Source organism: Ranitomeya variabilis, chromosome 4 (assembly GCF_051348905.1).
Source record: "Ranitomeya variabilis isolate aRanVar5 chromosome 4, aRanVar5.hap1, whole genome shotgun sequence".
NCBI classification, from domain to species: domain Eukaryota; kingdom Metazoa; phylum Chordata; class Amphibia; order Anura; family Dendrobatidae; genus Ranitomeya; species Ranitomeya variabilis.
This window is the reverse complement of record NC_135235.1, coordinates 664,595,426-664,605,812: the sequence shown is the minus strand read 5'-3', so window position 1 is coordinate 664,605,812 and position 10,387 is coordinate 664,595,426.

Below are 10,387 nucleotides of genomic sequence, written 5' to 3'. Positions count from 1 at the left end.
GGGCCATCAACCATAATGGAGCAGCATACAGGGCATATAGTACTATGGAGCATCTTATGGGGGCCATCAACCATAATGGAGCAGCATAAAGGGCATATAATCCTATGGAGCATCTTATGGGGGCCATCAACCATAATGGATCAGCATACAGGGCATATAGTACTATGGAGCATCTTATGGGGGCCATCAACCATAATGGATCAGCATACAGGGCATTATAGTACTATGGAGCATCTTATGGGGGCCATCAAACATAATGAAGCAGCATACAGGGCATATAGTACTATGGAGCATCTTATGGGGGCCATCAACCATAATGGAGCAGCATACAGGGCATATAATACTATGGAGCATCTTATGGGGGCCATCAACCATAATGGAGCAGCATATGAGGCATATAATCCTATGGAGCATCTTATGGGGGCCATCAACCATAATGGAGCAGCATACAGGGCATATAATACTATGGAGCATCTTATGGGGGCCATCAACCATAATGGAGCAGCATACAGGGCATATAATACTATGGAGCATCTTATGGGGGCCATCAACCATAACGGAGCAGCATATGAGGCATATAATACTATGGAGCATCTTATGGGGGCCATCAACCATAATGGAGCAGCATATGAGGCATATACTATGGAGCATCTTATGGGGGCCATCAACCATAATGGAGCAGCATATGAGGCATATACTATGGAGCATCTTATGGGGGCCATCAACCATAATGGAGCAGCATATGAGGCATATACTATAGAGCATCTTATGGGGGCCAACAACCTTTATGGAGCAGCGTATGGGGCATATGGATGGGAGCAGCAAATTACAGAACGGTGGCGCAGGATGGGAGCAGCACATTACAGAACTGGCGCAGGATGGGAGCAGCACATGACAGAATAGAGCAGCACATGACAGAACGGGGGTGCAGGATGGCAGCAGCACATGACAGAATGGGGGTGCAGGATGGAAACAGCACATGACAGAATGGGGGGGGGGCGCAGGATGGGAGCAGCAAATGACAGAATGGAGGCACAGGATGGGTGCAGCACATGTCAGAATGGAGGCGCAGGATGGGTGCAGCACATGTCAGAATGGGGGTGCAGGATGGGAGCAGCACATGACAGAATGGGGCCACAGGATGGTAGCAGCACATGATAGAACTGGGGCGTAGGATGGGAGCCGCACATGACAGAATGGGGGCTCAAGATGGGAGCAGCGCATGACAGCATGGGGGCACAGGATGGGAGCAGCACATGACAGAACGGGGGGGTAGGATGGGAGCAGCACATGACAGAATGGGGGCGCAGGATGTCAGCAGCACATGACAGAATCGGGGCTCAGGATGGGAGCAGCACATGACAGAACGGGGCGCAGGATGGGAGCAGCACATGACAGAACGGGGGAGCAGGATGGCAGCAGCACATGACAGGAGCAGCACATGGCAGGATAAGGGCGCAGGATGGGAGCAGCACGTGACAGGATGGGGGCGCAGGATGAGAGCAGCACATGAAAGGATGTGGGTGCAGGATGGGAGCACCATATGACAGGATGAGAGCGCAGGACATGACAGCATGGGGGTGCAGGATGCAAGCACATGACAGGATGAGGGCGCAGGATGGGAGCACATGACAGGATGAGGGCTCAGGAAGATAGTAGCACATAACAGGATGGGGGTGGAGTATGGGAGCACCACATGACAGGATTGGGGTACAGGATGGGACCACCACATGACAGGATTGGGGTACAGGATGGGAGCATGTGACAGGATGAGTGCTCAGGAAGACAGTAGCACATCACAAGATGGAGGCACACAAAACAGGATGGGGGCTGCACATGACAGGATGGGGGCGCAAGATGGTAGCAGCACATGACAAGATTAGGGTGCAGGATGGAAGCAACACATACCAGGATGGAGACCATATACCAATATAAATGCTCGCCACCTGGGCGTAGAATGGGTTCAATAGCTAGTATATGTACATTATATATATATATATATATTGTATATATACTGTATATATATATGCTGTATATATGTTTTCAAGAATATTTGAGCCCATGGATCCATTCTATGTCCATTTTGCAAGCCGGCGAGAAAATCTCGCTGTACGGATGCCATACGTATTACATACGGAGGTTTACATGTGCAAAATACACAGCCACACCTTGCCTACGGATGACATACGGATCACTGTTTTGGGATCATTTCTGTGTATTACGCCTGTAAAAAACGGATCGTATTTCCCTACGCTGAGTGTGATCCCGGCCTTAGTAAGATTGTTACACTGTGTTCCAAATTATTATGCAAATTGGATTTAAGTGCCTTAAAGATTTAATTGTTTTGTTTTTCAAATAAACTCGTGGATGGTATTGTGTCTCAGGGCTCAATGAATCACCGAAATCAATCTTAAACACATGTGATAATTAGTTTTCCAGGTGATTCTAATTAAAGGAAAACTACTCAAAAATGATGTTCCACATTATTATGCAGGTCAAAGGTTTCAAGCAATATGGGAAATAAAAAGGATCTCTCTGCTGCTGAAAAGCGTTAAATAGTGCAATGCCTTGGACAAGGTATGAAAAAATTAGATATTTCACGAAAACCTAAGAGTGATCATTATACTCTGATGAGACTTGTGACTGAAACAGAGCACAGACAGAGTTCATGCAAATAAAGGCATAATGAGGAAGTTTTCTGGCAGACAAATTCATTGGATTAAGAAGCAGCTGCCAAAATACCATTACAAAGCAACAAACAGTTATTTGAAGCTGCTGGTGCATCTGGAGTCCCTCGAACCTCAAGGTGTAGGATCCTTCAAAGGCTTGCTGTGGTGCATAAACCTACTATTCGGCCACTCCTAAACAGGGTTCACAAGCAGAAACGGTTGCAGTGGGCCCAGACATACATGAAGACCAATTTTCAAACAGTCTTGTTTACTGATTTGTGTCGAGCAACTCTGGATGATCCAGATGGATGGAGTAGTGGATGGTTTGGTGGATGGCCATCATGTCCCAACAATTCTGTGACGTCAGCAAGGAGGTGGAGGAGTCATGTTTGGGGTCGGAATCATGGGGAAACAGCTGGTAGGGCCCTTTAAGGTTCCTGAAGGTGTGAAAATGACCTCAGCAAAGTAAATAGAGTTTCTGACTGACAACTTTCTTCCATGGTCTAAAAAGCAGAAACGTGCCTTCAGGAGCAAAATCATTTTCATGCATGACAATGAATACCTCTGAGTAATTGGCTGCTATGGGCATAAAAGGAGATAAACTCATGGTGTGGCCACCATCTTCCCCTGACCTCAACCCTATAGAGAACCTTTGGAGTATCATCAAACAAAAGATCTATGAGGGTGGGAGGCAGTTCACATCAAAACAGCAGCTCTGGGAGGGTGTTCTGACTTCATGCAAAGAAATACAAGCAGAAACTCTCCATAAACTCACAAGTTCAATGGATGCAAGAATTGTGAAGGTGATATCAATGAAGGGTCCTATGTTCACACGTAACTTGGCCTGTTAGGATGTTTTGGCGTTAAATAGCTTTTTGTTCAGTGAATGTGACCTCCTAATGCTGCAAAATCCACAAATGAGCATTTTCAGTTCTTTAAAACATATCAAATGTTTAGAAATTCTACTGTGCCTAATAATTTGGAACAGTGCATATTGAGTTTTTATTCATTTTGGAGATTATACTGTTATCATTGGGAGGTTTCTTCAATAAAAGTTGATGTATACTCTAACGGGTGATGACTTTTATTAGACTGACTGTCATTTGCACTGACCATTTAGGAAAATCCGAGAACAATGTCATTTGCATAATAATTTGGAACATAGTGTAGAGGGGCTGTCAGGAGCCTCCACTTCAGAAGTCCTTCCTCTCTCCTTTTCATTATACAACCAATTAAGTCATAACTATCTTATCCTAATCTGCCGCCCAATATCTATATATTATAATAACTATCTGATGCCGTGGAGTATGTGTTAATGCGTTACAACCATGACCATCATGGTGGTGCAAGGCCACCATGTCCTGATACAGTAAGACAAGAAGAGTTCCACCTGTCCCAAATCTTATCAATCTTCTTTAAACAGCCTGTTTTGATATAATGTCCGCTCATACAGTATGATTGAGTTTACCAATTCTATCCACGTCCGGAGAGAGGGTTGTACACTACCCATCCAACGCAATGCCAGCTGTTGTGAATTTGCTTTTTGCTCCCTCTAGTGGTTACTAGTTTTTTGACTCTGGTTTTTCTGTCATTCCTTTTATCCGCACCTGGGTCGTTAGTTAGGGGTGTTGCTATATAAGCTCCCTGGACCTTCAGTTCAATGCCTGGCAACGTAGTTATCAGAGCTAGTCTGCTGTGCTCTTGTCTACTGATCCTGGTTCCAGTTATATCAGCTAAGTCTGCCTTTTGCTTTTTGCTATTTGTTTTGGTTTTGTATTTTTGTCCAGCTTGTTCCAAATCTATATCCTGACCTTTGCTGGAAGCTCTAGGGGGGCTGGTGTTCTCCCCCCGGACCGTTAGACGGTTCGGGGGTTCTTGAATTTCCAGTGTGGATTTTGATAGGGTTTTTGTTGACCATATAAGTTACCTTTCTTTATTCTGCTATCAGTAAGCGGGCCTCTCTGTGCTAAACCTGGTTCATTTCTGTGTTTGTCATTTCCTCTTACCTCACCGTCATTATTTGTGGGGGGCTTCTATCCAGCTTTGGGGTCCCCTTCTCTGGAGGCAAGAAAGGTCTTTGTTTTCCTCTACTAGGGGTAGCTAGATTCTCCGGCTGGCGCGTGTCATCTAGAATCAACGTAGGAATGATCCCCGGCTACTTCTAGTGTTGGCGTTAGGAGTAGATATATGGTCAACCCAGTTACCACTGCCCTATGAGCTGGATTTTTGTATTCTGCAGACTTCCACGTTCCTCTGAGACCCTCGCCATTGGGGTCATAACAGTTTGCCAGGCCAGTATTAAATGTTTAATGCATTGCAGAAGAGGGATTATAAGAAAGAAGATTCTGAGTTTTTTTTTTCTCCTTCCCCTTTACCTCAGAGTGGCTATGCTTGCTGCAGACATGAATGTCCAGACCTTGATTACAAGTGTGGACCAGCTGGCTACTCGTGTGCAGGGCATACAAGACTATGTTATCAGAAATCCTAGGTCAGAACCTAAAATACCGATTCCTGAACTGTTTTCCGGAGACAGGTTTAAGTTTAGGAATTTCGTGAATAATTGTAAATTGTTTTTGTCCCTGAGACCCTGTTCATCAGGAGACTCTGCTCAGCAAGTAAAAATTGTTATTTCGTTCTTACGGGGCGACCCTCAGGATTGGGCTTTTTCGCTGGCGCCAGGAGATCCGGCATTGGCTGATCTTGATGCGTTTTTTTCTGGCGCTCGGTTTACTTTATGAGGAACCCAATCTTGAGATTCAGGCAGAAAAGGCCTTGCTGTCTATGTCTCAGGGGCAGGACGAGGCTGAAGTGTATTGCCAAAAATTTCGGAAATGGTCCGTGCTGACACATTGGAACGAGTGTGCACTGGCCGCTAATTTTAGAAATGGCCTTTCTGAAGCCATTAAGAATGTTATGGTGGGTTTTCCCATTCCCACAGGTCTGAATGATACTATGGCACTGGCTATTCAAATTGACCGGCGGTTGCGGGAGCGCAAAACCGCAAATTCCCTCATGGTGTTGTCTGAACAGACACCTAATTCGGTGCAATGTGATAGAAAAACCGCAAATTCCCTCATGGTGTTGTCTGAACAGACACCTAATTCGGTGCAATGTGATAGAAAAACCGCAAATTCCCTCATGGTGTTGTCTGAACAGACACCTAATTCGGTGCAATGTGATAGAAAAACCGCAAATTCCCTCATGGTGTTGTCTGAACAGACACCTGATTTAATGCAATGTGATAGTATCCTGACTAGAAATGAGCGGAAAATTCATAGACGCCGGAATGGCTTGTGCTACTACTGTGGTGATTCTACACATGTTATCTCAGCATGCTCTAAACGTATAGCTAAGGTTGTTAGTCCTGTCACCGTTGGTAATTTGCAACCTAAATTTATTCTGTCTGTAACTTTGATTTGCTCACTGTCATCTTATCCTGTCATGGCGTTTGTAGATTCAGGTGCTGCCCTGAGTCTCATGGATCTCTCATTTGCTAAGCGCTGTGGATTTACTCTTGAACCATTAGAAAATCCTATTCCTCTTAGGGGTATTGATGCTACACCATTGGCAGCAAATAAACCGCAGTATTGGACTCAGGTTACCATGTGCATGACTCCTGAACACCGCGAGGTGATACGTTTCCTGGTTTTACATAAAATGCATGATTTGGTCGTTTTATTGCTGCCATGGTTACAGACCCATAATCCAGTCCTGGACTGGAAGGCTATGTCAGTCTCAAGTTGGGGCTGTCGTGGTATTCATGAGGATTCCCTGCCTGTGTCTATTGCTTCTTCTACGCCTTCGGAAGTTCCGGAGTATTTGTCTGATTATCAGGATGTCTTCAGTGAGTCTGAGTCCAGTGCACTGCCTCCTCATAGGGACTGTGACTGTGCTATAGATTTGATCCCAGGCAGTAAATTTCCTAAGGGAAGACTGTTTAATCTGTCGGTACCTGAACATACCGCTATGCGTTCATATATCAAGGAGTCTCTGGAAAAAGGACATATTCGTCCGTCTTCTTCCCCTCTTGGTGCGGGATTCTTTTTTGTGGCAAAAAAGGACGGATCTTTGAGACCTTGTATTGATTATCGGCTTTTAAATAAGATCACTGTCAAATTTCAGTATCCTTTACCGCTGTTGTCTGACTTGTTTGCCCGGATTAAGGGTGCCAAGTGGTTCACCAAGATAGACCTTCGTGGTGCGTACAACCTTGTGCGCATTAAGCAAGGTGATGAATGGAAAACCGCATTCAATACGCCCGAAGGTCATTTTGAGTACTTGGTGATGCCTTTTGGGCTCTCCAATGCGCCTTCAGTTTTTCAGTCCTTTATGCATGACATTTTCCGGAAGTATCTGGATAAATTTTTGATTGTTTATCTGGATGATATTTTGGTTTTTTCTGATGATTGGGATTCGCATGTGGAGCAGGTCAGGTTGGTCTTTAAAATTTTGCGTGAAAATTCTTTGTTTGTCAAGGGCTCAAAGTGTCTCTTTGGTGTACAGAAGGTTCCCTTTTTGGGGTTCATTTTTTCCCCTTCTGCTGTGGAGATGGACCCAGTCAAGGTCCGAGCTATTCTTGATTGGACTCAGCCCTCGTCAGTTAAGAGTCTTCAGAAGTTCTTGGGCTTCGCTGACTTCTACCGTCGTTTTATCGCTAATTTTTCTAGCATTGTGAAACCTTTGACGGATATGACCAAGAAGGGCTCCGATGTAGCTAACTGGGCTCCTGCTGCCGTGGAGGCTTTCCAGGAGTTGAAACGCCGGTTTACTTCGGCGCCTGTTTTGTGCCAGCCTGACGTCTCACTTCCCTTTCAGGTTGAGGTGGATGCTTCGGAGATTGGGGCAGGGGCCGTTTTGTCGCAGAGAGGCCCTGGTTGCTCTGTTATGAAACCTTGTGCCTTTTTCTCTAGGAAGTTTTCGCCTGCCGAGCGAAATTATGATGTGGGCAATCGGGAGTTGTTGGCCATGAAATGGGCATTTGAGGAGTGGCGTCATTGGCTCGAGGGTGCTAAGCATCGTGTGGTGGTCTTGACTGATCACAAAAATCTGATGTATCTCGAGTCTGCTAAACGCCTTAATCCGAGACAGGCCCGCTGGTCATTGTTTTTCTCCCGCTTTGATTTTGTTGTCTCGTATTTACCAGGTTCAAAGAATGTGAAGGCCGATGCTCTTTCTAGGAGCTTTGTGCCTGATGCTCCTGGAGTCGCTGATCCTGTTGGTATTCTTAAAGATGGAGTTATCTTGTCAGCTATTTCTCCGGATCTGCGACGTGTGTTGCAGAGATTTCAGGCTGATAGGCCTGAGTCTTGTCCACCTGACAGACTGTTTGTCCCGGATAAGTGGACCAGCAGAGTCATTTCCGAGGTTCATTCCTCGGTGTTGGCAGGTCACCCGGGAATTTTTGGCACCAGAGATCTGGTGGCCAGGTCCTTTTGGTGGCCTTCCTTGTCAAGGGATGTGCGGTCATTTGTGCAGTCCTGTGGGACTTGTGCTCGAGCTAAGCCTTGCTGTTCTCGTGCCAGCGGTTTGCTCTTGCCCTTGCCTGTCCCGAAGAGACCTTGGACACATATCTCCATGGATTTCATTTCTGATCTTCCGCTATCTCAGGGCATGTCCGTTATCTGGGTGATATGTGATCACTTCTCCAAGATGGTCCATTTGGTTCCTTTGCCTAAGCTGCCTTCCTCTTCCGATCTGGTTCCTGTGTTTTTCCAGAACGTGGTTCGTTTGCACGGCATCCCTGAGAATATTGTGTCAGACAGAGGATCCCAGTTCGTTTCCAGGTTCTGGCGATCCTTTTGTAGTAGGATGGGCATTGATTTGTCGTTTTCGTCTGCTTTCCATCCTCAAACTAATGGACAGACGGAGCGAACCAATCAGACTTTGGAGGCTTATTTGAGGTGTTTTGTCTCTGCTGATCAGGACGATTGGGTGACATTCTTGCCGTTGGCTGAGTTTGCCCTTAATAATCGGGCTAGTTCCGCCACCTTGGTTTCTCCTTTTTTCTGCAACTCTGGTTTCCATCCTCGCTTTTCTTCGGGTCATGTGGAGCCTTCTGACTGTCCTGGGGTGGATTCTGTGGTGGATAGGTTGCAGCAGATCTGGAATCATGTGGTGGACAACTTGAAGTTGTCACAGGAGAAGGCTCAGCGCTTTGCCAACCGCCGCCGCGGTGTGGGTCCCCGACTGCGCGTTGGGGATTTGGTGTGGCTTTCTTCCCGCTTTGTTCCTATGAAGGTCTCCTCTCCCAAATTTAAACCTCGTTTTATTGGGCCTTACAAGATATTGGAAATCCTTAATCCTGTATCTTTTCGTCTGGATCTTCCTGTGTCGTTTGCTATTCACAATGTATTTCATAGGTCCTTGTTGCGGCGGTACATTGTGCCTGTAGTTCCTTCTGCTGAGCCTCCTGCTCCGGTGTTGGTTGAGGGCGAGTTGGAGTACGTGGTGGAGAAGATCTTGGATTCTCGCCTCTCCAGGCGGAGGCTTCAGTACCTGGTCAAGTGGAAGGGCTATGGTCAGGAGGATAATTCCTGGGTGGTCGCCTCTGATGTTCATGCGGCCGATTTAGTTCGTGCCTTTCATGCCGCTCATCCTGATCGCCCTGGTGGTCGTGGTGAGGGTTCGGTGACCCCTCACTAAGGGGGGGGTACTGTTGTGAATTTGCTTTTTGCTCCCTCTAGTGGTTACTAGTTTTTTGACTCTGGTTTTTCTGTCATTCCTTTTATCCGCACCTGGGTCGTTAGTTAGTGGTGTTGCTATATAAGCTCCCTGGACCTTCAGTTCAATGCCTGGCAACGTAGTTATCAGAGCTAGTCTGCTGTGCTCTTGTCTACTGATCCTGGTTCCAGTTATATCAGCTAAGTCTGCCTTTTGCTTTTTGCTATTTGTTTTGGTTTTGTATTTTTGTCCAGCTTGTTCCAAATCTATATCCTGACCTTTGCTGGAAGCTCTAGGGGGGCTGGTGTTCTCCCCCCGGACCGTTAGACGGTTCGGGGGTTCTTGAATTTCCAGTGTGGATTTTGATAGGGTTTTTGTTGACCATATAAGTTACCTTTCTTTATTCTGCTATCAGTAAGCGGGCCTCTCTGTGCTAAACCTGGTTCATTTCTGTGTTTGTCATTTCCTCTTACCTCACCGTCATTATTTGTGGGGGGCTTCTATCCAGCTTTGGGGTCCCCTTCTCTGGAGGCAAGAAAGGTCTTTGTTTTCCTCTACTAGGGGTAGCTAGATTCTCCGGCTGGCGCGTGTCATCTAGAATCAACGTAGGAATGATCCCCGGCTACTTCTAGTGTTGGCGTTAGGAGTAGATATATGGTCAACCCAGTTACCACTGCCCTATGAGCTGGATTTTTGTATTCTGCAGACTTCCACGTTCCTCTGAGACCCTCGCCATTGGGGTCATAACAGCCAGCACCTTCCTAGCCAGAAAGAGTGTCTCACGTAGAAAAATTTTAACATAGTGTGCCCAGGCTTCATCATCTAGCACCCCAAATAAGCAAACTAAGGGATTGAGAGGAACAGGGGATTGTGCAGAAGTCACCAGCGACGTTATCTGGCTCCAGTAAGATTGAATAATGGGGCAACCCCATACCATGTGTATAAAGTTTGCTTCCAGTGAATGACATCTCAAACATTCTGATGTTTGAAACTGACCCATCTTAAAGAGCCGCAATGGAGTTAAATATGACTGATGTATGAAATATAATTGGGTCATT